This window comes from Ceratotherium simum, chromosome 19 (genome assembly GCF_057802395.1).
Source record: "Ceratotherium simum simum isolate JZ-2026a chromosome 19, ASM5780239v1, whole genome shotgun sequence".
Classification (NCBI taxonomy): Eukaryota; Metazoa; Chordata; class Mammalia; order Perissodactyla; family Rhinocerotidae; genus Ceratotherium; species Ceratotherium simum.
Window position 1 is genome coordinate 53,930,880 of NC_141918.1, and position 27,986 is coordinate 53,958,865.

Here is a 27,986-nt window from a genome sequence, read left to right on the forward strand (position 1 = left end):
GGCAAAGGACACGTGCCAGCTGAGATTTTCCTCTTTTATTAGAAAGAGTAGAGTTTTATTTCCCGAAAGCTCCACCACTAGACTTTCTTTTACATTTTATTGGCTAAAATTGGGTCACATGGCCATGACTTGTTGCAAGTAATTCTGGGCACATGCCACTCCAAACAAAAGCACGAGCTTCTCTTACTAAAGAAGACGTAGGAAATAGATTTGGTGTAGAGAGCTAGCATGTCTACCACTGCCTCCTGGCCAATAAAGTAAATTAGGCTTGGCTAGTGCACAACGAAACATATACTATATGTGTTGTTTGCTGACAGCTGAAATCAGATTGAGGGAAACAGGCTGACAACAAGAGGACAATCTGATGGTGCCTGGAAATTAATCAGGTTTAACCTCCCTTCCTCTTCTACTCCTTGGTCTCCTGTCCTCCACCTAAAAAGAAAGTTGTGTTTAGCACATCAAAAAAATCTATTACCACCACATCAAAAAACCTCCCAAATAAGAATCGCATGCCGTGTTATTTAACATTTTTCAAGTTAACAACTTTCAAGTTTTTCTACTCATTTTTGTCGGATCTTCATAACACATTTCTATGTTAAATTTGTCACATTGTTTCTCAATTTCTCTTTCTTTCTACCATTACTAATCTGAGTGTGAGAGAAGTAAATGTGCCCAATCCTTAGGTCCCTGGAAATTCCAGAGTGTGACTTCCACAATCACTCCTTTGTCTTTTCAGTAGCTTGTGATACATAGTCTAAAACACAGGATGGTTCAGTGTAGAGAATACACATGATATACAGAGGAAATCTCTGGAAGTAAAAGTACTGTGTTGATTTTAAAAAGAAAAGAAGTAAGAAAACACAAAAGTCAGCAAGTTTCCTATGTATAGACATGCATCTAACTCAAAATATTTGTACAAGGCCATCCAGCAGATATTCAAAATATAACCAAAGGAGACATCACTAAATGTCCAAGGTTCTAAATTTTCTAACACAAGAAAATATCCAGGAAATTCAAAGACAGAGTTCTTGCAGCAAAAATTGTCCTTGGGCTTGAAAAGTCAAAATGATATCATGAAAACAGGAGAAAGAACTGATATAATTTGCTGAGAGTTAAGAAAAGAATCTGGCAGCTTACCCTTATATTTGGGGCCATTGGTCATTTCCAAATAACTTAAGCAAAGTTTCCTGCACAAATCAGATTCTCTAGATCTCAGGGATTATCCAACAGGCTCCAAATGCTTCTTTACATGATGACTAAAATTATACAGAAGGGGAAGGAGTGAGGATCACACAGGAATTTGATCAGGATTTTAGTCTAGGATGAGGAACTATATTTAATCACTATTGCAAATCAGTGCCATTAACATACAAAAAAGTTTTCAGGTTGGTAAAAAGGCAAAGCAACCTATAAAACCAAAGTTTGAGACCTGCACAGACACAAGTTAGAAAACAACTCTCTGCAGTTTATAACAAGATGAACAGGTACCTGAGCACCAGGAAAGCTGTGCTCTGACCTCACGCCTTCAAGGACAAAGTATTGTTTGCTCTTGTTTCTGTTCTTGCTGCTGCTGCTGCTGTTATTGTTTTTTATTAACCTTTGAATGTTCTCCTGAGTTGCTGAGTAAAACGTTTTTGGTTTCTCATTCCATATTCTGGAGGCAATGTATATCTGCTATGAAAACAGAATTAGCCATGTTCCAGGATCAGTTAAAGAAAACTAATGACACATTTGTCCAAACTGCATGCCAGTATGGCTGGTTGAAACCACTGTCAAGGAAGTCAAAGAGCTTACCCTGTTAATAAAAGTAGAGAAAAAACAATGGGAGCTGATGATAATCCACATTTAATCAGGACCAAAAGAAACGCCAATCAGTAAAATAAAAACCTAGACTCATTTTTCAATTGACTGAAAAAATAGAATATACCAGTTTATGCAAATGATAGAATCTCTCCTTGACCACTACCAGATTTTCCCTCTAAAATATAACAATGTACATTTTAAACCACATATCAACATTACGTCTGTGCTGCCAAGCTATTGATGTTCACTGTGGAAGAGACAGTGTTCACTGCATTTCCCAGGCTCCCTTTCAGTGAGGTGTAAGCCATGTGACTGAGTCCCACCAATGGGGATGTGAGCTGAAGTGGTGTGTCCCTGCTGGTCCAAGGCAATTGCAGCACTTGTGAGTTGTCACACTCTCTCTCTGCTATCCATGTGGCTAGAAGCAAAGCCGTCCAAGACAACAGAGCTTCCATGGTGAAAGCAGCCCAGATCCCTGAGCCACTGCTGAAGGAAAGGCTCTGAGCAGACCTGCCTGACTGCCTCATACTATGTCAAGAGCAGGACAGAGTTGAGTTGCAATTAGGTTTGAACTTACTTGGTGTGTTCTCCCATTTCTCTTCATTTAAAAGAATGAATGTTTGGTCACGCTGGTGAAAGTGGAAATCTCTTTTTTCTTTTTTCTCTTTTTAAGAAAAGAATAAAAGAAGCCAGCAAGTTAGTAAGTAAAGAAACAGACTAAATGCTCCTTGCCCTAAGATGATTAAACAATAATAATTTCTTCCTTTGATGACTTAATTAATGGCATGACTGGTCATATATAACAAATTGGTACATGAGTTCATTCAGCAAAGATCTATTAAGCCCCTGCTGGGCATCAGGTCCTGTTCTAGGCACCTGTCAGAGAGCAGAACAGACAAAGAGCCCTGCCCTGAAGGAGCACACATTTCTGCCAATTGCCAAATTACCTTAATCAACTCCTCTTTTAAAACATTTTTTCTTTTGATCAAATATTTCAAAAAGAAGTGATTTCTCCAACCGTTCTAATTTTTATACTCAGTATGATCTTTATCAAATGGCAAACCCTCCCCACCCCCACCTCCAAAAAGAAAATGTGCTAAATATATGTGCTTCTTGATTTCCTACAAAATCAGAGCTTGATTCTGAGTGGTTATAACCATTTTTATTTGCTGATCAAAAAGTCTTTAAGTGAGTGTTACCATCGGTTCCCACAGGTGGTCTTTTCCATGAAGATGGGATAGCAGCAAATGCCGTCAAAGAAATGGAAACAAGTAAGGAGTTTGGGAGATTGGTTATGTGGCTTCCTGATGGGCAAAGAAAGAAGGAAAAGGAAGATGTTTCTCATTGTAACACACTACTTTGCATATTACTATCAAACCTGCCAGGTCACATTTTAGTGTTCTGAATAACCTCCTCATATTTTCGATCATAAGAGGTAACATCTTGTTACCAAGCTTGAGTATCTGTTCTCTTTCAATATAGAAGGATTCACATTATCTGGTGGGTGTTCACTTACCTGAAAATGGCTGCCTATTACCTGAAAATGGCTGCCTATTAAGACTAGAATTCACAGAATTGCTCTTGACCTCAAATGTTAAGTCCTCAGAGAAACCCTGCCATATACTTACTCTACTTCAAAGATCAAGAGAATGGAAGACAGCTGCAGAACCGTTAACACAGCAGATAACCCTGAATTGTGTGCATGATGTTTTGAGACCCATGACTACTTAACTTTATAGGTTGATATTAAAATTAGTAAGCAATTGAATTCAGACAACTTGTGTGTGTACGTGTGTGTGTGTGTATGTGTTTTCCTGGGGATTATGACAGGAAGTGGATATTGTAGGCAATGTTCTCCCAACACTTGCAGAATATCAGGAAGCAAAAGTTGAGTACAATATGCTGTAATATTAATAATAGGAGCCACCCTTCCTTGGGTATCTACAGCTTACCTCTTGGAGCCTCTACCCTCCTTAAAAAGGCATCCTGTTCTCCCTGAGGAAGAAGCCACTGCTCTGAGCCCTGGGGCTTTCCCAGGAGTCCAGAGGTAAAACAGACCTCTCTTTTGATATGAATTCCAGCATTCCACCAGGGAACCTAAACCTGCTCAACAGGTTCTGAAGATGCAGGAAGGCCAACAGCAGCAGCACAGTTGACCCCAAAACTCTATTCAAAGTAACCCTCACCCTGGTCTTCCTCTCAACACTCATGGGAAAAATGGAGCCAAAGGCCCCAGACAGTAGATAATCTACGCTCTGACCTCCAAGAGGCCATGACGAGCTCCCAGATCAGGAGGCAAGGGTTTCTCCAGCATTCATGGGAATTTAAAGGACCAGTTAATAACCCTCCCCTTCCTATCAGGTTCAGAACAGACCGAGAAACATACACAGGATTCAAATGAAGGATCAGAGAGTGTTTTACTGCTGGTGGAGCTGGACGGAGAACAACATTTGGACCCAATGCCTAAGGGGCTTCCTAACACGCAGCCTCACCAAGTCCACAGACTTAACCTGTCTGTCATAGGCCCAGCTGTAGGCTGCCTGCCCCCACAGGTGGAAACCGCCTGGGGGCTTTGCCAGATGGAGAAGAAAACTACCACTCCTAGGCAGGGCAGCCTCAAAGGGGAGGGAAAAGAGGTGGGCCACATGCAACAAGTGGCGTCTGCCCCGTCACTCCCTTCACGGGAGGACCCTGGGTGAATACAAGTCAGATTCCTGCTGGCTCACCACTGAAATAAACCAGTCTTCCTCCCATGGATAGAGTAGGTAGTGGAGAGAGAGACCAAAGTTTAGTGCCGTGATACTCAAAGTAGGCCCTTGGGCCAGCATGATCACCTGGAAGCTTCTAAGAAACTGGAATCTCAGATCCCATCCTTACTGAATTATAATCTGAGTTTTAACAAATTCCCCAGGTGATTCATATGCACATGAAAGTTTGTGAAGCAGTCCTATAGCAGAAGTCCTGTCACAGAAATTCCAGCATGGGGCAAAAGAATTTTCCCAGCAGAATCTTTAGTCAGGAGGCCACTGGGGCCAAAGGCCACGCACAATGTCCCACAGTGAAGCTTCACTTGATGTAGGTAATGTAGGATTTTAACAAATCTTTGGGATTTTAAACTAGAGCTATAGTTTCAATTGTCTCAAACTAAATGAATTCAGTAAGCTCCTGCTCTGCTTCTAGTAAGCCCTTGTTGAGGAGGTAAAGACACAACAAAGACCAGGAAGAAAGCAGTAGAACACGACGACTGCATTTCTTCACTTCAGAAGCCTCAGTTTCCAGCATTTCAAAACCTGAGACTCACCATCAAATGGAAGACTCACCATTCAGTGACAAATCCTGCCTAGTGCCCATCACGTGGAGAGTTCTCGTGGCCAGCTTCTGGCTTCACTGAGTCTGTTCCACGTGATCTTCACTTTATAGGCAGCTTAGAGTTGGAAATACAAGTTGAGAACTCTCTTGATGGCAAGTTTAGTGCTTATTGGCAGATCCTGCCATATATTAAGGGAACCTCAATTATGTACTCAATTCTTTGATAGCCCAAGTCTTATATTAAATTCTCTAAACCACAGAGTGGTCAGAGATGCAATCAATTTTGTGACTTTCACATATAACCATAACCAGAGGGTTTTAACCATGTTTGTTGGTCCCTCTCTCAAATGTCAATGGTAAATTATTTCCAGCAAGAGGCTCTCACTTCATGGCCTCAATCTGCCCTGTGTTTGAAACATTTCATCGCAGGTTGCCAAGGTCGTTTTCATAACTTATTTAGGGCTCAGTGGGAGACACCCTGCTTTGCCAACAGCATGTTCTACTGTCTTTCCTGAAGTCTACACCATTTGTGTTCTCTTAGCTGATCTTCCTTCTTGACCATCGATGGCACAGGGTGATAGATGGGAGGATTAAGTCTCCGGGCTGCTGCTGCCTATTAAAGAAAGAGAGATTGGAAAGAGGATTTAGTTGATAAGAAGGAAAGCGCTAACTCTTGCTCTCCAGAACTGAACTGGTATAAAGTGGCACATTCAACATGAGCCCTCCAGTTTACTTAACATTCTACTTGGTTCCCTGTTAAGTGTTCAGAACATTCTGATATTGCTTCTGGCCCTTTCCTACAAAGTCCATTAAAAACTAGTCAATAGCAGAGTGCCCAATATCATATGATATAAAGCTTTTTAGGTAACAGTATATCTTTACACGGAACCTGTCAGCGTATTACCTCAAGGCATCTCAGCAGTAAACTATTTTAGAAGCACATAGGGGAAAGAAGAATATGTAATTTCGATTTACTAAACACTTTTTCTTCTTAAAATGAAAATGTCAAAGACCCAAATTATTTGAGGAAAAAAATCATTTTCCTTATGTGTTGTTCTTTCTATGTGAATCTTTCTTTGTTCTGAAAGTAATTTCACCTTTAAAGCCACATCAGCATAGCACAAAGAAAATGTGATATCTGCTCACCAATTACCTGATTTATTGGCTCAACATAGGCTGCTTGGATAATCCAAGGCCCAAAAAGTCTTTTGAGTGGTGATTTGAATCAGTTATCAGGAGACTAAAGGAATGACATGAACTTTACTATGTGGAGTATGGTGCTAAATTATTTGGGTTTGTTATCTGGATTTTTTGAGGAATTTGCCCTTTTCTATTTCATCTTAGGTTGTGTAAAACATGCTAAGTCACCTAGATTAAGTTGTTTTAAAGTTTGAAAATGATTGCTGATAACACTGAGATAATTTTATACACAGAGAAAACTATTTTTAGCAATAATGACCAACCAGCTGATGGTCCATCTTCTAATACTTTGAGATAATGCATTCCACTCACATTCGAATAGATACTTCACTAAAGCGGTGACATATTTAGTGCCATTTCTCACTGGCCTTTGTATGCAAACATTGATATAATCGTTTCATTTAACTGAACATTTGGAAAAAAATAGCCCCCAAATGAAAAGCTATTCTTATTGCAATCAAGTCCATTTACAGTCTAACAAACTATTATTAGTAATGTCAGAGGAATAGTGCAGAATGTTATGTTGCAGCGGAATTCTATTATAGTTAGTAAGTGGCCTACGTCCATTTGCTCATTTGCTTCCCACAATAACTCTGTGAGATAAGCACATCGGGTAGCACTATTCCTGTTTTTTTATTGTTTGGGAAACAGCTCAGAGAGGTGATAGGACCTGCCCAAAGTCATACAGTTAATGACGGATTTGGACACAGACCCAGGTCTTCTGGCTCCTTGCCCTATTGTGTGGGGCTGTGACAAAGGCCCAGGGAGACATTTCTCACACATTGATTGTAAAAGCCCAAGAGAAATGAAAGCATTCTAGCTCTGCTTTAATAATTTCCTAAGCAGATTACCAAGGACTCTTGTTTAAGGTAAAGTAGATGCGTCGAAAAGAGGAAATTTATGATGTTTTTAATTTAGCAAAAATTCTTATGTAGCCTTTGAACCTATATACAAGGTAAGATTCACTATAACTTAGAAAAATAATACCTTCCACTTTCACAACCTTTTATATTTCACAAAGCAATTGCATGTATGTCATCTCCTTTAATGTCCATGATAATCCTATTGGTTGATAGAGCAGCTGGAGAAACTGAGCCTCAGAGCGTCTAAGTGACTTGCCCAATGTTTCCAGGTGGCAGAACTAGAGCCAGAACCTGCTACTCCAACCTCAAGGGTGGTGTTCTTTCCACGGCCCATCGTTTGTTTTCACCTTATATGAGGTGAAGCCAACAGAATTAATTAGGCTTACAGTCCTGTTCTGATTTCTCTTGTCCTCTCTATCAAGATTTTTCTTGTGCCACCGGGAGATAATCGACAAATGCCATGTATCATATCTGATGGTACGAAAAAGTTCAGCAAGGGAAATTAAGCTGTAGGTACCCCTCCTGAGGCTAAGGACTACCAGCCATATTCTTAGTCCTCTGCTATGAGAAGTAATAGTCACGGCTTTCCACCCAAAGAAGCTCTTCCTAGAAGCGTACCGTAATAGACATCTGCTGTCCTGTTTTTGGAGACAGCCCAAATCTCATACCCATTTGATAAGGGAGATTCAGAATCATAGAAATGTCTTGAGAATTAACTTTCACTGACAAACTCACTAAAAATGGCAGACTTGAAAGAATGATACTTAAAAGGGATTATCCACACCCTACATTTGAGCTTCACTTCTTCATTTTTTTTCTTTAGTCCTGAAATGTGGTCTGTGACGATTTCCAGCTGATAGCACTCTACAAAGTGACTGAAGAAGATAAACTTAATCAAAATAATTTAAACAGTGCTCCAAAATAATGCTGACTTGGACCATAAGGGGAAAATATTTGTATCTCAGATAGAGAAGAGGAAGTTTGCAGACATTATCTTATCTTATCCATGTATAAGGATTTGAGGCAAACAAGACATAATCAAGGAATGCAAAAGAGAACATCTTTCAAATGATTTTCCAGGAGCCTCAGCATGTAGCAAGAACATCTAGTATACAGATGATAAACTTGTTAATCAGTTTTCTGCAATAAAGCTTATCTCTGTGTGTACATTAGTCATTCAAAAATTTCTAATGTAATCACCCTACCTACGAATTTTACTCTTCCAGTAATCTTAGCTATCAATTTTAATGCTATCTGCTCAACTGTCAGTATGCAATTTGCAAAGAAATCTTTTTGAGAATTGTAACTTTCTTGAGTTTTAAGGAGTCAATAAACTTGATGGAAATCTTGAATTTTAACAAAGCCTTCTCCCGCACACAACGGTACCCAGTGGCTTTCTGCAGCATTGTTATTTAGTCTCAGTGTTCACCACCCGCTCCAGACCACATTCACAAGCACTTGGTTACAAGATGATTCCAGTCCTGACATATTGTGGGCTGCTACCAGCCTTACCTAAGCCAACCACAGACCAAATTATGTCTTTGGGAGGAAAAATAAAAAAGCAAAGTACGTGGCTTCTTTTCAAGAATAAGGTATTTTCAAGTCTCTAAAAAGGTGTCTTCCATTCATTTATCTATTCAATTATTTGTTCATGCATTCATTGAGCACCTACTGTGTGCCAAACTAGACTCAGCCCAGGAAACACAATAATGAATGAACTACAATTCTACTGCCAGGCACTCCACCCCCTCCCCACACTGATACACCATTTTGCAAAGAACTCACTGACCAATGGAAAGCAGTTAATTACAATGCAATTCGGTAAGCACTAATGGAGACATGAGCAACAACAGGACTAGAGCAAAATTCAGTTGAACTTGCAATATGATCTCAAAATATATATATGTACCCACCCCCGCCAGAGGATTTCCAAAATGAAAGCTATAGGTTTCTTCTATACTCTCTCTGGTCCTCAATTTCTCTACCCACCACCGTAAAGCTAGCGTCTTCATTTGAGGACCTCTCAGAAAAAGGAGCTGCTAGAAATCATCTTGAATGATTCACGGCTTAGCATTTTTGTAACATTCCACCTGCAAAGATGTTTATTGATTTTATTTTTTGATGCAGAAAATAGTCAAAAGCCAAGATCACCTGCTGATTTTGATACATGTTTTCCTGTTCTTTTGGATGTTTGAAATTCCCTACATGTGGCAAATTCTCTCTCATTCCTAAAAAAAGCATTTGTAAGTAAAGGAGATCTAATTTAAAATTAAAATCATGTTATCCAAGTGTGTTTTGTAATAACTCAATTTTGTTTGAAGACTGCCATTCTTTGTTTTTATCAATTTTAATATGAGGTTAGAAATGACGGCGTGTGTGTGTGTGTGTGTGTGCGTGTGTGTGTGTATGCTTAAAATCTTACAAAAACAGGAAGATACATTGTGATGTCTGGTCTAATTCAGTCCCATGAAGAAGATACTTTCATCTAGGTAGTGAGCCAGGTTCATCCAAACTTTAGGTAAAAGCCAGCCTTAGCCAATGCTTGGTTCTTTTAATCATCATTGTCTTCTTCTTCATCTTCATCCTCCTCCTTCTCCTCTTCCTCATCACCACCATCACCACCATCATCATCATCACTACCATTTATCAAAACTTTGCTAACTCCAGGCACTGTGCTGGATACTTTATACACAATCCTCACATCAGCCCTCTAGGAAACAGATACTTAGAGAGGTTATGTAAACTGCCTCTGCAGCTAGCTGGAGGGACAGAGCTAGAATTAGAATGAGGTACATCTAAGTGCCAGACCTTCCACTAGTTTCTTAATGAGGCAGAGCTGCCCTCCGGCTCAGCCCAGTCAGAGGACAGTCCACACGCAGGGCTTTAGTGCATGCTTCCGTGAGAGCATCGGGCCAGCAGGCCACACAGCCCAGTCCTCGCATGAACTCGGCTCGTGACTTGTTTCTGCATCTGCTGGGGCCGTGTGACAGAAGTCTAGGAGAAGGGGAGCGTGTCCTCAGGGAAGGTCATCCTTAATCCTTCAATGGCTTCTCTGTGCCTCTCCGATTCGAAGGCTGATTTTCGAATGAGCCCTCATTTTCCCTCTAACTGGTTCTTTCTTCCTCTTACTCACTTTTTAAAAGAAAACTTAATTTTGCTGTTCGGATGCTGTAATTTAATAGGAACCTAAGAGGTAAGTGCAGATGGTCAGAAGGTGCCAGGAGTGGTTTCTACTGGCTCCTTTCCCTCCAATCCAGTAAGAAATGTTGCCACCTGTTATCAGGGAGCAGCTCAATAGCAAATTCCATGATTGGAATTAAATTGCCTTAGCTTCACTACAATTACTTCTTTTGTTGGGAAAAGTGTATTCAAGTCATGCAGTTTATTGGATTTTTACCAATCTCTTCAACCCTTAGGTAGCTTTGTAAAATGTGTGCTAGATACAAACTAGAAGTTAGAATGAAAATGTGCTGTTTTTTCAGTCCAGATTTTAATAGTGAAATTATTAGCAATTTTTCTGTATGAAAAAATTCTGTAAAATCCCATTGAGCATAATTTTAAAAGGAGTAAGAAAGAAACATTGTAAAGTTCCTGATCAAGTCACATAGCTATTTCAGTTAGTTGATATCAACTAACTTTAGGATTAGAAATCACATTCTAAATATTACCAGGGGCAAAGTTATTCCTACAGCCCCAGAAAATACCAACTAGGTTTACCTGTTGTGGAAAGCAACTTCTACAATTGGCATCCTGGTGCTTTTTCCAAAAGGAAAATATTTAAACTTTATAAATGGGTGTGAGTAGAGACCTGCTTCCACTTCCTTCCGTCTTGCTTTCTCTGATGATACACTGTAGCTGTACACAGACTACACCTATATTTCCGAAAAAGCTAGTTCTCAGGGAGGTGATGGGGAGATTCAGTCTGGTGACTCAGACATTTTACATCAAAGCGTTTTTGTAATTCTCTTCTAGGAAAGTTTGAAGACAACGAACTGTGAACGTCAATGCCCTTGATGATATGAGCCAAAATGACACACCAGGGATTCCAAATCAGTGGTGGTTCCACCAATAGGCAGCATCGCTGGGCCATCCATATTTCAAAAAACTCTGGAGGTATATTTCATCAGTTTAATCTCTAAACCGAAGAAAAAGGATTCCTTTTGTTGGAACTACCAGGCAGATGAGGAACGCAAAGGATGAAGAAATCTAACAGGTAAAGGGTATTGGTTGTAGAAATAAGCTAAGGGTGATAATACTGCTAATAAATATGCAAAACAAATAAAATGACCAATGTTTTATATTACATCAAAGAATTCAGAAATTTCATCAACAAATGCAACAGACTAGGTCTTTTTTATTGATAATACCGTATTTCCTTTCTCCTGAAATCCCTTCATACAAACATTTGTCAGGTACTTACGATGTGTCAGATTGGGTACTGGGGATAAACAGAGAAAAAAACACAGCACAGATCAGTAATATTTTACAATTATTTTGGTTGTAAAATACTGCCAATTTAGGGCGAAGGGTCATAAAATTTTTTAAAAGCAGGGCAACCGAAAATATTCTTAATATATACCATCTATGGGATAATCTTAATGAGTTATCAAGTAAGTTTCTAGACTACTTCCGTTGTTCCACATTCTTGAAAATACCTCAAATATGGGACATCTTGATGCAAATGCATTCTAGCCATCACCTCATCTTTGCCTCACTCACTCAGGATTCCATACCTGGATGTGAGCTTCTGATTGGCTGAGCCAGGTTACAATCTTGCACATCAGCCTTCGTGGGCAGGAAGGAGGATCTGCCCCCTCAGCCTCTAATAAGAAGCCGGATGCTGCCCTCACTAAAATCGGCCCAATGTGAAACCTCCCCCAAATGGGGAGGGTGCTCCATGGCTACACAGCCAAAAACACAACAAAGGATCACCTCACTCTCTCACCTTTTGCTGTCCCACATCTTTCTATGTTTTCATGCCTAAACCATTTCTTCAAAAAAAATAAGTAAAGAATAAATGTTTCTACTTAATATAATGCAACTCAGCCTCAGTAAAGTTGCAGGATACAAAATCAACATACAATAATCAGTGGTGTTTCTACACACTAACAACAAACTATCTGAAAAAGAAATTAAAAACAAATTTCATTCACAATGGCATAAAAAACAATAAAATACTTAGGAATAAATTTAACCAAGAAGGTGAAAGATATGTACACTAAAAACTATAAGACACTGATGAAAGAAATGGAAGAAGACACAAATAAATGGAAAGATGTCCCATGTTGATGGATTAGAAGAATTAATATTGTTAAGATAGTCACACTACTCAAAGCCATCTATGGACTCAATGCAATCCCTATCAAAATTCCAATGGCAATTTTTACAGAAATAGAAAAAAAAAATCTTAAAATTTGGATGGAAGCATAAAAGAGCCCAAATAGCCAAAGCAATCTTGAGAAAGAAGAACAAAGCTGGAGTCATCACTCTTCCCAATTTCAAACTATACTACAAAGCTATAGTAATCAAAACAGCATGGTACTGGCATAAAAATAGACACATAGACCAATGGAACAGAACCAAGAGCCCAGAAATAAACCCATGTATATACAGTCAACTAATATTTGACAAGAGAGCCAAGACGACTCCATAGGGAAAAGATGGCTTCTTAAATACATGGCATTGGAAAAACTGGATATCCACAAGCAAAACAATGAAACTGGACCCCTATCTTACACCACTCACAAAAATTAACTTGAAACGGATTAGGTTTGAATGTAAGACCCGAAACCATAAAACTCCTAAAAGAAAACATAGGGAAAAATTTCCTAGACACTGGTCTTGACGATGATCTTTTGGATATGACACAAAAAGCACAAGCAACAAAAAGAAAAATAAATAAGTGGAACTACATCAAACTAAAAAGCTTCTGCACAGCAAGAGAAACAACTAACAAACTTTTCAGTAGCCTGAAAAGACAGGCTACTCAACAGGACAAAATATTTACAAATCATATATCTGATAGGGGTTTGTATCCAATATATATAAGGAACTTGTACAACTCAATAGTTAAAAAAAATAATAATAATAATCCTATTAAAAAATAAGCAAAGGACCTGAATAGACACTTCTCCAAAGAAGATATACAGATGGCCAACAGGGACATGAAAAGATACTCAACATCACTAATCATCAGGGAAATGCAAATCAAAACCACAGTGAGATATCACCTCACACCTGTTGGAATGACTATTACCAAAAAGACAAGAGATAAGTGCAGGCCAGGATGTGGAGAAAAGGGAGCCCCTGTATACTGTTGGTGGGCATGTAAACCGGTGCAGCCACTAGGAGAGTGTGGAGATTCCTCAAAAAATTTAAAATAGAACTATCATATTATCTAGCAATTCCACTTCTGGGTATATATGCAAAGGAAAATAATCACTATGTCAGAGAGATATCTGCACCCTCACGTCATTACAGCATTATTCACAATAGCCAAGACATGGAAACAACCTAAGCGTCCATCGGTGGATGAGTGGATAAAGAAGATGTGGTATATATATAATGAAATGTTACTCAGTCATAAAAAGAAGGAAATCCTGCCATTTGCGACAACATGAATGAACCTTGAGGGCATTATGCTAAGTGAAATAAGTCAAATAATGAAAGAGAAATACTATATGATCTCACTTATATGTGGAATATAAAAAAAACTGAACTCATAGAGTAGACTGGTGGTTGCCAGGGGCAGGGGTTTGGGAGAAATGAGTGAAGGTGTCAAATGGTACCAATTTCCAGTTATAAGATGAATAAGTTCTGGGGATCTAATGTATAGCATGGTGACTATAGCTAACAATACTGTATTGTATACTTGAAAGTTGCTAAGAGTAGATCGTAAAAGTTATCACACACATATACACAAAAGGTGATAAATGTGTTAACTAATCTTATTCTGGTGGTCATTTCACAATACATACGTATGTCAAGTCATCACATTATACACCTTAAACTTACACAATATTATATATCAATTATATCTCAATAAAACTGGAAGAAAAAAAAAATTTTTGAGCAAGATTGGCCCTGCGCTAACAACTGTTGCCAATCTTCCTCTTTTATCTTTTTTCTCCGCAAAGCCCCAGAACATAGCTGTGTATCATAATTGTAGAGCTGTAGCTCTTCTATGTGGGACACCGCCTCAGCATGGCTTGATGAGCAGTGAGTAGGTCTGTGCCCAGGATCCGAACCGGCGCACCCCGGGCCACCAAAGTGAAACGCTCAAACTTAACCGCTACGCCACCAGGCCAGTCCCAAGAACTTTTTCTTTTTAAAAAAGAAAAAAGAGCCCAAATAGACAGGTGATAGGCCCAGCTTGAATTCAGCGAAAACATTGTTGGTGGACACATATGTCCCTGGGATCTGAAATCTCTAAATCAGCTGAGCCCAGAGTTGCAGAGATCAGATGAAAGACTTTTGATGGTGGCGTATCCCTAAGATCTTCATGTAAGGAACCACTTCCATTTAAATCCCTTGTACACACACCTGTGTCCTCTGTTTCCAGAAGAAGGGCACCATGTACTATTTGCTGATTCATGGTATATGCTACATCAGGCAGGACAAACACTGATTCTGCACGATAATATCTTCCAGCTGGTGCTTTAACAGTTTCCAGTAGGCTTTTTCATTGTTCTCTAAGGCCAAGCACCTCTGAGAGGTGGGTACATCAGACCTATGAACCTTATGGACATCCATCTTGTATCTTTTTCTATCTAGTGAGTTGCTGGATCAAAAGCAATGTGGTGTGGAACACCAAGAATATATAGAAAGCATTTCATAAATCTATGGTAGAAACCTAAAAGGCCAAAAAGGCAAATCTAAATCCAGAATAATTATCTATTGTAGGGAGGATAAATTGACAGACCCCTCAACATGGCTGGTTAAGGAATGGGAAGAGAACTAGAACTTGGTGGGTCTAGAGTTAAGGGAAAAACAAATACGCCAGACTAGCCCACTGCACAGAAGGAAGCATACCATCCATATCCGTGCCCAAGAAAGTGTGGCAATCCAGGCAGGAGATGCCAGCACCACTTCCCAAGGGGCCCCAGGCCTGGCCGCTGGGCTGCAGGAGGAGAACCTCTCGGCAGAAGCACATTCAGAAATCAAGCAGGAGGGAACACGGGAGTCCCAGGGGGCTTCCCCACTTGCTACAGAGCCCAGACAGTAACTGAGTATTTGGGGAGCACAGTCACACCCTCAGAAATGAGGCTAGACCCCCACAAGGGCTCAGAAGATCAGAGTGGAGCTCAGATCCAGGAGTAACCTTGTGCTCTGAAGAAATTGACCCCAACCTACTCAGTAAGTGACTTCAGGTGACACGACACGACATTTCCAGCCCACACTTGTTGGTGAGGTCAGGTCTACCAAGGCCAAGCAGAGCTGGGAAAAGCAGGGATTACCACCATTATTTTATTTATAGCTCACTTGTGGGTATTAAATCCTCCCTTACTTGTGACTTATTTTTCCATTTCCTCTCACCTCACCTCACATCATTTTCCATAGGAGCACCCCCCCCCACCCCAGTGTTCTGGAATAGATAAGGCCCTTATTATTAGTTTTTCAGCCTTGGTCATCTTGCATCCTCAGAAGAATCTAACAATGTAACTTGTCCATACAGTTAACTCAACTATTTATTGAACAGCATTCTTTTTACAGTATTAAGACCAAGTAACAAGGATATACTTTCTGGAGCCATGTGTAATCAGTCTGAAATAAAGGGCTATAGCAAAGGTTGCCCATTTTAACATAAATAGAGCCGCTTGGACCCACTTGGAGAGAATTTTCTACATGGAGTGGTGTTGCATTTGCTAAGGCAGCCACATTCTTTCTAGAAAATGGCAAAGATTCTTTGAAGCATTCAAAACCGTGTAGTCCTTGTGAATGTTAGTGCTGCTCGTGACACTACAAAAGGCCGTTTGACGAGAGTTCTCAGCTCCAAGTGCTTTTTTCAGGGATGCTGGAGGATAACGGGCACAGATTCTCACTCCTGCATTCAGTTGACTCATCTCTTGTGATTCTTCCCAGTGAACAAAGAAGAATGAAAGTAGACATGAAGTGAACATGTACTGAGTCATGTGGGGGACATTTCTGCCTGGTTTTCAAAGAAATGTCTTAGCACACTGAATTCAAACACAGGGAATTGTGGGAGCTAAATGGGTTCAGAAAGTACCCCTGGATGTACTCAGCCCAAATTCGAATCAAAGAATCCAACTAAACTCATATTATACATTTGTTTTTACTCAAAGAGAATCAAATTATAGCTTTGTGTATTTCTGAGGGCTTTTCAAACTGAATCGTCCGTTTAAAAAAAAAGTTGAATGAATGTCAAAGTAAAATCTTTCTTTAACGAAAACATTTAATAACAAGCAAACAAAGCAACAATTTCTAAGTCTCTGCTGATCACTTGTTTATCAAACCCCTTAGCATGGCCATCAAGGCTGTAGGATCTGGGCTTTGATCCACACACTAGCTTCACCTCGGTCCCTTTCCTTATGCCACACAGGCCACCTTGCCGTTTCTTGACTTTGCGAAGTTTTTTTTAATTCTTTGGGCCTTTGCACATTATGTTCCCTCTGCCCTAGAAAATTCTCCCCGCCATGCCCCACCTTACATAGCTGGCTCCTTCTAATTCTTTAGGTCTCAACCCAAATGTGACTTCCTAAGAGAGATCTTCCTAAAATTTCGATTCGAAGCAACCCCAACACCAGCAGGCTTTTTATGGAAACTGACAAGCTGATTGTAGAATGTATATGGAGATACAAAGGGCCAAGGATACCCAAGAGAATCTTGAAGAAAATGTACAAAGCACTGATGATAAAAGAAAAGACTGATAGAGTGAAATACAATAAGAACTTCTCTTCATCCAACGATACCATTAAGATGGTGAATATGTGCGCGTGTTTGTGTAGTCTTGTGTCCAGAATATATAAAGAATTCCTATAAATCCATAAGAAAAAGACAGAAAAATGGGCAAAAGACTTGAACAAGCACTCCACAGAATAAAATACACAAATTGCCTATTAACACATGAAAAGATGGTGGAGAACATTAGCCATCAGGGAAAAGCAACTGAAAACCACAGTAAGAAAACACACGCACACGCTCTAACACAGCTAAAATTTAAACCTCTGACAATATCAAGTGTCAGTAAGAATGTGAGAACAATTAGAATTCTCATCAATTGTTGGTCGGAGCGTTAACTGGTAGAACCAATAAATTTGACAAATAAATAAATAAATTTGTCACATCTACTGAAGCTGAGTATGTACCTAAACTATGATCCAGCAATTCCTCCCTTAGGTACGTAAACAAGAGAAATTTACACATACACTTCCCAAACAACATGTAAAAATGTACATAGCAACACTTCTCATGGTAGCCCCAAACTGGAAACAACCCAAATATCCATCAACAACAGAATGGGAATGGTTCAATAAAATGTGGCATATTCATACAAGGAAATACCAAAGAGCAACGGAAATGTTAAAACTGCACTCAACAACATAGAGAAATCTCCATGATTTCATTTACATAAACCGAGAAAAGTGGTAAACTAACCTACGTTGATACAAGTCAGGTTAGTGGTTATATTAGGAGAGGGAGCTGGGTACATTCTGTTTCCTGATCTGGGTAATGATTATATGAATATGCTCACATTGTGAAAATTTATTTATTTTTATTCTATAACTTATTTGTGTACTTTTCTACATTCATATTATAATTCAATAAAAGGTTTATTTAAAAACATGCATGTCGGGGCTGGCCCTGTGGCCTAGTGGTTGTTTGGCATGCTCTGCTTCAGCAGCCCAGGTTTGGCCAGGTTCCCATGCTGTGGCAGCGACCCACATACAAAACAGAGGAAGACTGGCACAGATGTTAGCTCAGGGCCAATCTTCCTCACAAAAAAACCCAAAAAACCATATATGTCGTATATATGTGGTAGGTTCAACTTTTAGCCAGAAACTTAAGTGTATCTAAGCTAAAGAACTTCTTTTCTTTTATATAACTCGATTTCCATTTTGAGCTCCATTCTATCCTTCAAATTCAAGGATTCCCCTCTCCGTTGCCTCTGGAGATGTGTCCAATTCTGGATAACTGTGTAGGAGTAAGGTTGGCCCGTGAGCAGCTGACTTGTGTCTATCGTTTGTCGTGCTGGCCTCTGCTGAGATGCCAGCACACACGTCTGGCACACACGTATTACTGGTGGATCATCTCATGAGTGGATCTAGGAAGTTTCCCGTTGCCCTCCGCAACTCCTATTGGCAGCCCAGAGGGAGAGGACTCCAGGTTCCATTAGAGTAGTCCACAAGCCTCCAAGCTTTTGTGGCTCTCCCACCGGCGTGACCTTGCTTTTAGATGTCGTGTATTCCCTCAAAGCTATTGCTTATGGCCTGAGTCCTTTCCACCTCCCCCAACATCTGGGCTTGCTACACTCAGAAGCCAGGACGTGAACGGGGGTGGGTGGAGGGAGAGGTGACGTCACACGTAAACCAGATGAAACCACTGCACTGTTTCAGGGCCTTTAACTGCTTTCCTCACACTTAAAATAACATCCAAACCTCTCACTATGTCTAAGGGATTAAAAGTGGATAAATTCTCTGCAGGCCCTTCCACCAGGAAATGCAATCTACTTCCCTACACCCCGAATCTGGACTGGCCTTGTGACATTTTGACCAACAGAATGAGGTGGAAGTGACAATGTACCACTTCCAAGGAAGCCTCAAGAGGCTCTGCAGCATCCATCCACGCTTGCCTTCTTGCCGCCCTGAAATTGTCATGTCCACAAGCCCAGGCGGGCCTCCTAACGGGATGAAAGGCCACCCGCAGACAGAGGCCTAGCCAAGAGCCAGCACCAATCTCCAGACACGTGACAGAGGCCAGCTATTACCGTTGCACACACTGCAACTGTGTGAGCGAGCCAGGCAAGACTAGCAGAAGAGCTGCCCAGCTCAACTCAGCCCACCGTGCTGACCTACAGGATCATGAGCAAATAAATGATAATTGTTTTAAGCCACTAAGTTTCAGGGTAGTTGTTATACAGCAGTGATAACTGATACAAGCCATCACACTGAGCCCTGCATAACCCGGCCCAGCCTGCTCTCCTACCTCGCCCCCTGCCTGTCTGACTGCAGCAGGCATTCTCCCTGTTTTCCACACCCCAGGGCCACCTTGAATGCCCCAAATGCTGTTAAGCTGCTTCCTGCCTAGCACATTTGACACTCTTCCCTCTGTCAGGAATGCACTGCCTTCAATCATTTTCCTGGCTAAATTTTTCTCATCTTTCAAATCTCAATTCGAATGTCAGAGAGGCCGTCTCCAATGACCCATATAAATCAGGTTCCCTGGTTTTTCATTTTGATAGCACCTGTTCTTTTCTCTGACAGTATTTATCACAATTTGTAATTAAAACATGCTTGTGTCTCATTATTCAGTGTAGAGCTCTCCCAATAGACTATAAGGTCCATGAGGCAGGGACCATGTGTGTCTAGTTGACCACTCTGTACTCAGCACCTTTACCCAGCGACTCACATCTTGTAGGAACTCAATTAATTTGTTTAAGAAATATATGAATGCTTTTTACTATGGCTACAGGCTTGAAAGGATATTCCAGAAGCGTCCTGATAAAAATGCCCAATGAAACCAGCTCCCTGTAACCAACCTATCAAGCGAGGCACACAGCTGGGATGAGAAGTGCTGGCTGCTTCACTGTTGCTCCCACACTGAGGAAGAATATCTCCTAAGTAGGCCCAAGATTACAGCCCAATGAAAAATGGTTCTACCGCTGGCTGGAAGTGGAATAACCAGGTTCATTTTCAAGTCCTTCCTCTTATTTTTATTTTAGTAGAAAATGAAAACTAATCAGACACTGTTGTCTGAAAAATAAATCTATCTGTATATTTGAAAAGTGCTTTAAAGTCCAGAGCATCTAACTTTTTTCCCCTGTAGAAATAAATCAAGTTATAGTGGCCTTTCCCAAGAAGTCTTGTTTTCCTAAAGACCTAGACACCATCTGGGTGAAAGTATAACTCCAGGAATGTAGAGTTTCCAGGGATCATGGGACAGTCAGGCAAAGAAGGCCAAGGCTGCCTCAGAACAGAAAAGACTCGAAAGTGAAATTGAAGGAGAGTTTGGTAGAACTGGGAAAGAATGCCTCATCACAGATCCGGATGGAGCTGACCCAGCTGCAGATGACTGGAGGAATTCCAGGGAGCACTCACCATTTGTGCATCCATCCATTCAAAAATTAACAAGCACTCGTTACATAACGAACATGGTTGTATATCCTGGGGATTTAGAGTGATCAACAGAGACAAGGTCAGCGCGGCTGCTCCATGGTCATCAGAGACCCAAGCCCCTTCCATTTCTCTGCTTCTCCATCATCAGTATACCTTCCATCTTCAAGTTTCCCTAATCATTAGAAATGGCTGCAGGAGTTCCCACTATCACATCTAGGTTCCAGCCTAGAGAAAAGAGAAAGAGGAGAAGGGCAAAAAGCTGTCTCCCTGGGGCCTGCCCGCTGGCACAAGCGGTTAAGTGTGCACGCTCTGCTGCTGCGGCCTGGGGTTCACTGGTTCGGATCCCGGGCGCGCACCGACACACCGCTTGTTGAGCCATGCTGTGGCAGCATACCATATAAAGTAGAGGAAGACTGGCCCTGTTAGCCCAGGGCCAGTCTTCCTCAGCAAAAAAAGAGGAGGATTGGCATTGGATGTTAGCTCAGGGCTGGTCCTCCTCACAAAAAAAAAAAAAAAACTGTCTCCCAGATGTTTTAGCCTCTTTAAATGTTTCCCAGAAACCCTACTCAATGACTTTCATTTACCCTCGTTGACTACCTCCAACCTCATGGTAGACTAGGAGATGTAGTCTTTTAGCTGAGCACATTGCCTCCTGGAATAAAATTGGTTCTTTTACTTAAGAAGATCAGGAAAATGGATATTAGGCTGGCAACGAGCAGGCTCTGTCATGGAGATAACTGTTGGAGCCATGTTCCAGAGAAGTTAAGTGGAGATGGGGTCCAGAGAAGAGCTATCAAAATTAACCGGGAGAGGAACACTTTTTCCTTCCTCAAGCACAGAAATAAATCCTGACGAACAAACTTTTTATGTCACTGAGTTTTCCACAATCTTATTGGTTGAATGTTGTGTCTGTTCTCTATTTTTCACATTTTCTTCTATTGTACAGAAAATGGCTGATGTGGATTTACTACCAATACTCTGAATTGTTTCCCAAAAGAGTTTCTATTAATCTACTGAGGTTTGGGAACTGTAACATATAAACAAACCAAAAAAACTATTAGATTTGCCCTTGCAGTATTTTCTTTAAAAGTTTTTCATTGTTTTAGAACAAAACCTGAGGTTTTTGTTCCTGGCATGAGTTCTTGTTCACACTTTGGTGCCGTCACAAATGAGCGGCATTGTGTCATGACCTCTCCACCCTTCCTATGCCCCTCCATTGTCCTGCGACTCCTCCGTCACTGCCATGTGGACATACGACATATTCCATTTTTTATATTCTGTAAATATTTCTTTTTAAGGTTAAAAAAAGTACATTCAGGACATGCAGTTGAGCCTGGTTTTCTAACTACTTATGCAAGCTCAGTGGAGTTGAACTTGAATTTTCAGGGAGAGATATTTCTATTATTATTATTTTATTTTATTTCAAGACAAACGCCCTGAGTTTTCATGGTCTCTTACTATAATCTCATTTCACATTTGCCACTTGCAGCCTGGCAAAGCAGCCACCTTTCTCAAAGGACGAGCTATTTTCCAGGAGTTCCCATAATCACTCATAGACTCCCAACCGAGCTTTCCTACCTCTGTTATTAGGATAGTTCTTTTTCTGGGGCCACCACAACACATTCAGCCTCTGCCTATAAACTGTACCTTCCTCAGAGTCCCAGGATGTCCTGAGGTCAAATAAAATATTTGCATAAAGCTCATTAAGATAGCCTATGTGCTTCTAATAGCCCACATCTCAATGTTTTGCAGCTGTAGAGAAGAAAAGCTTGCCCACATTATGGACTTTTCTAAAAGCAGTGTTGAAGAACAAATGAAGAATTTATTTCTCCCTTTGCACACCATATCTCCACTGTTTTCTTTTTCTTTCCATTTTCACGTGGTTATTAACCAGATTATTTCCAGTTTGGAGCTTCCAAAGCATTGCTAAGGACAAACTCTGGGGACATTCTGAGCTCAGGACACAGATGAATGTATTTCCCAATAAAAATTGAACTTTCCTTTAAGGAATACAACCATCTATTTAAAACAAAACAAAATGAAAATGTGCATGCACACACTCATACGCCTGAAAATCTATGTAGAAATCACTAAACAGACAAGACCAATGTGCCACCAAATATGCAGCTTATAAAAACAAAAATAATAATAAAACGGCCAAACAATGGACATCCGTTGTATTTTGTCTGTCCAGCCCCCCTTTGTCTTTTCTTCTGGACACAGCACACATCCTTCCTAAAAGGAATACAGTTTGTAGTTTCAATGAGGCTGACACCACCCTCTCCGGGTCTCCAGTGGGGGAGGCCAGAGTGAGCCTTCCCCTGGCCGTTATGACTCATTCAGGAATGGACCTGTGACCCAAGCAGCGTCAGCCACGGTCTCTGCTGAGATTTCCTCTGAAGAAGTGGAACAAGAAAGGGTCTCCCTCTCTCTAGGGCGGCAAGTCGTAAGAAAAATGAAATCTGGAGCGGCCTATAGTCATCTTTCCCGACCATAAGAAAGAAGCCGTCAACAATAGACAAAAGTGAGGCTGTGATACGTCAGGAGAAGCAGGATAGAGACAGAGCTCCGAAAACAAACTCGGGACCCTGGATCCATAACATCTCTTTTTCTGCTTTAAAGAGTTTGTATTGGGTGTCTGTTATTTGCAGCTAAAAGTCTCGGTCTACTACAGACCAGAAGACAAATATACCAAAAACATCCCGGGAAAATTAAAGATATCTGCCTGTGTATACAGTTATATAGGTCAGACAGATTTTAAAGATTTTCCAGATTGTTTTAGCAGACTTACTGTTATTCGCAAAATATTTACATTGAGTTGGTTTGATGATGTCTGCTAAGTCTTCCACACTCAATTCTTTCTGATAAACTCTAAATTGTTCATTTTAAAAAAAGATACACAGGCTCTTTGCATCCCTACTAGAGTCCTTTTAAACATTGTACTGATCAATACTATCTTCATCAATAGAAGTTTGGGGAAGGAAAATGGGATAAAATTCAAACAACATATTTCCAAAATTTTTATTAACTTTGTGAAACAGTGTGTCAAGAGAGGATATTATGAGTTAAAAGGAGTTTTCTGTATTACTTAGAGATTTTGTTTACCCATTATATTAAAGATGGTAAATTTTTGCATAACTTCATTTAGGGTGCTTATTTTAGATTCCCAAATCAATGTAGTTTCCTCTGCATCACTAATGTTCAGAAAGGTCAGGTATTTCAAAATATCTCTTATGTCATGAGTTGCCCCAAGAAAAGAATACCTATGGCTGGTCATTTTAAGGGATCTTATTAAAATTATCAGCATATGACTGTGGATGCTTTTATTTTTTAAAGATTGATTTCACCATCCAATGACATACCACTTGGTTTGTGAAGAGAAATCTTCTCGATGTGCTGTGAGTGATCATCAAGGTAGAAGATGGTAGTCGCTGCACAGAACAGAGCCGAGGGCAGCACCACGTGAGCTACAAGTGTGTCTGGTTTGAGTGTGTCTGACCTCTGCTAGAAAGAACAGGAGGCAACAGGCCGGGATGAGGTTAAGTTTAGAACCAGGAAACACGCAATTAATTTATGCATATCTAAGAGAGAAGAAAAAAGGATAAAAACATCCTTAAGTATTGAGAATTAACCCCTGTGCTCTAAGCCAAAACTCAGGGAATAAAGGAATTTGAACTGAAAAAAACTTACCTTCTTAATGTTCCCAATCATTTTGTGAGTTTTTACCACTGATCACTGGCACCACAAATCAGGGACAAACGAACTATCATTTGAACTCATCCAAACTATTGAGAAGCAACTCAAGACAGATATCCTGGGGCTGGTTGCTCAGGCACATCCATCTTATTTGTCAAGAAACAAAACATATTATTAATGTAGTCAAGACAACCTACTTTACTTTACAGCTATAACCTTAAAAACTACAGCATTTCTCCCTGCCAAAGTCTTGATGTATATATACGTGTGTACACGTGTGTGATATTTCATTATTAATCATTTATATTTTCTTTTTATTTTTTATAAACTGTAAACAGTGGTTTCAGAAATTAAGAAGAAAACACAACACCTCCAGGCGTCACAACCATCCATCTTCCGACAATATAAACCCAACCACACGTGGTTCACACGTCGAGTGAGCAGGTCCACTCAGGGCTTTGCTAAGCTGGTGATTCATCATTAAACTGAACTCATAGGAATGTTTTCCCCATCGATTGAAGGCACACACAAGAGATTAAACTATTTTTTAAACGCATCTTCTTGACAAACACACCAGACTTGCAAGTGGCAATGATAACTTCTTTTGACGCCAGGCTTCCCTGAAGTAAATCACCTATCTCTGCACAGGGCAACACAAGGGAGAGACCTGAAATGCCAGGTCTTGACCTTCGAGCACATCAGGGGCTTATGGGGATAACGATGTTCAAAGTGAGGAAGAGGGAGCGCTGAGCTCCTGCCATCTTCTTGTGTGCTGTGAGCAAGTACTGGATTTCCCTGAACCCCAGCTTCATCGCTGATCAAATTTAGGTGATGCACATCAGCCTACACGTCCCATCAGGCTAGGGGGAAGTCTGAACGTTTGCTCTCTAAACCCCCAAAGGGAAATGAAAAGAGGAAAGCCTGTCCCAATGCCTGTAATTCCCACTTATTACTGCTTTTGAAATAAGGCATCCATTCTCAACCCCACTGCGTGACAGGATCACCCAGAGAGCTTTTTAAACTATCATTCCCCAAGCCCCCGCACGAGCCTCCCCAATTACAGTCCCTGGAGGGGTGCTTAGGCACCACGGGTAATTTTTTTTAAGTTACCCAGGCAATTCTGACGTGTAGCCAGGGTAGAAAGCCAGGAGAACAGTTGTTCCCGTAGTGTGGATTCCACACCAGCAGCTTTTGCATCACCTAGAAACTTGTTCAAAATGAAATTCTTGGGCCCCACCTCAGACAGATTGAGTCAGACACTCTGGGAGCAGGATTCAGCAATCTGATCCGCATTTTAACAAGCCCTCCAGGGAATGCTGATGTCAAAGAAAATTGCAGTGGAATAAGGTATTAAAGATCCCAGTTAAAACTCAGTGTTATCTAGAAACCGTAATATGTTAAATCATTAGACTGACACTAGCTCCTTAGAGGGAATTAGTTTACCATTGTAATATACTGTCCTGCGCCTCGTAATGACCTTCGGTCAACAACAGACCGCTATAGGACTGTGGTCCCATAAGATGAGTACCATAGAGCCTCGATGTGTAGTAGGCTGTACCATCTAGGTTTGTGTAAGGACACTCCATGATGTTGGCACAATGACAAAATCACCTAAGGATGCATTTCTCAGAACGTGTCCCCATCTTTAGGCAACGCATGACTGTATTAATCATTTAACTTGTTCCTGAAAGAATGGGACAATGGATAAGTAAGCTTAAACGGAAAAAAAACGTAGAAAAAGGAGTCTACCCACTGCGGTCCAATACAAACACAGTGTGAGGCACCAGTACGAGCCACAAATGCACATTCTGATTTAGTAGATCTGGGATGGGGCTGGAGATTGTCTTTTCTTATAAGTCCCCAGGCCTGGCCAGCTACATAATTTGTGGGGCCAAATGCAAAATGAAAATGCAGGGTCCCCTGTTCAAAAAGCAGGAAAAAAAGTGCCTTCAGGATACTAAAATACAGAACTTGCTCTTTTCTTTTGTGGCCTCTCTTAAACCTGTCATAGTGTTTTTTATTTGCTACTTAATGTCACACTCCCTGGGGTGTGGATGGGATGTGGGGTGGCAAGGGATACTCAAGGGTTCAGTGAGGACCTCCAAGGCAAGGAGGGGGGCTGCCCTGGAATTTGTCATGTGCAAATGTGCCACTTCATCCAGTATACTTATTGTGGTTCTTTATGTTGCAAAACCTGGAACTCTGCATACAGAAGGTATGAAACTACGAAAATAACTCTGATCTTCAATTCAGACAAAATATACTTTTTGGATTAGGTTGTCTGTAGAAATAAGAAAATAAAATAATTCTAAAACTCCCAAGATTTTACACCACAAAATGAGGTCTTTTTGCTTCCTATAAGAGATAAACTGCCTCCATCCAATCCGAGTCCCTTTCCTTGAGGCATGACTGCAAATCCTGGCGGTTTGGCTCAGAGACGAATGAGCTGCCCTTTTAAACAGGGGGAGGTGTCAAGAGAAGCCATCAGCAAAGAAATCTCACTTCCCTCCCAGCCTCCCTCTCCCAACATGCTGATTAAAAAACACACAGGACCTGACCATTTGTCGGAAATGGCGTAGGAAAACTGGACATGTGAGAATGATCGGAAACTCCTATCCTACCCTTCTTATTAACTGATTGATAATCTTCCTTAAATCACAAAGGTTCTGAGGTGACTTAAAAGGAATATATACCATAAAAGAGTAAAATTGAAACAAACACCAAGAAAGAAAGAAATCTGATTACGTTGTTAAAATCAGAGGAAAAAAGTAGAACTCAATTTATAGGCCAAAGGTCCAAGAGAGTAACAATGGTTGGTTCACAAACTGTTTCTGAGTTTCTTGCCACCCAAAGTAAAAATGGAAACACTGTCAGTTACATTGTTTTCATGCATTGTCCATCAGGAGAAAAACACCGATTTCCCAGAGAGAGTAAAACATTTGCAGTACTTAAGTCTAAAAGAAATGACCCACCTGGATGCTGAGAATTATGATGACAACGTCCTCAATAATTTTAGTTGGGGGTGGGGGAAGATGCCAAACGGCCTTCCCTTGGCTGTTTCTTCAGGCTTCTTTCAGTAAAAGGCAAAAGCACAACTGAAAATATAAAATAGAGATAAAAATTCCATCTATACTTGCTGTCAATCCATTCCTCTGATTCAGTTCCATATTTGATTAGCCCATGTACGTGTGTTCCCACAGCCCGGCTTGATGACTGTAGGGGTAGACGGGGGTGGACACAGACATCTAAGACGCAACACTTACTGAGAAGCATCGTACGAGCTCTCAGAGGAGACGAGGTCTACCGTTGATGGTTATCTGACACTTTGTCAAGCTGCCACAGAAACACAATTCATAGGCATGGTCTGTGATTAATGAGACAGGATCCCATACGAAGACCAAGTCCTTATAACCTGTCACTACTCATATCCTCACACACTTATATGGATGGAAACCATCTTCAACTTCCATCTTTTGGAAAGCAAATCACGCCTTTCTCCATACAGAGTGGAGGGTGGATAACGCAAAAGATGGTGGGCACTGCCAAACTGGCACCAGACTACAGTGACTGGTGTCCTTCTGAGAATGTCCAGACCTTCTGGATTAGTGTAAGTGACACAGCCTATGAACAAAATGCCAGCCTGACCAGCATAAAGCTACTAGAGCTAAAGAAGTTATTAAAATGAAACCATGAGACATTACCAAATGAGCTCACTTGAACATGTGTCGCTACGGCTTAAGTCCTCACTTGAGCACTAAATTAATGCCTCTAACAGACACAGTGTCATGAAGAGCAAGAGGGAAGCATCACTAAAATAAATTAC

The 27,986-nt window shown here is 40.7% G+C and overlaps 1 long non-coding RNA gene across 1 annotated transcript; it reads right to left on the reverse strand.

Annotated features, from left to right (window-relative positions):
• LOC147914559 (uncharacterized) lies at positions 1–27,588 on the reverse strand. Its single transcript, XR_015555275.1, has 10 exons — positions 27,136–27,588; positions 24,158–24,309; positions 23,830–24,048; positions 20,450–20,692; positions 5,124–5,725; positions 3,003–3,107; positions 2,381–2,467; positions 1,489–1,674; positions 1,138–1,256; positions 1–432 (listed from the first exon to the last, which is right to left on the reverse strand). It is a non-coding gene; the product is annotated as an uncharacterized LOC147914559 (long non-coding RNA).
• Between the last annotated feature and the right edge of the window lie 398 nt (positions 27,589–27,986).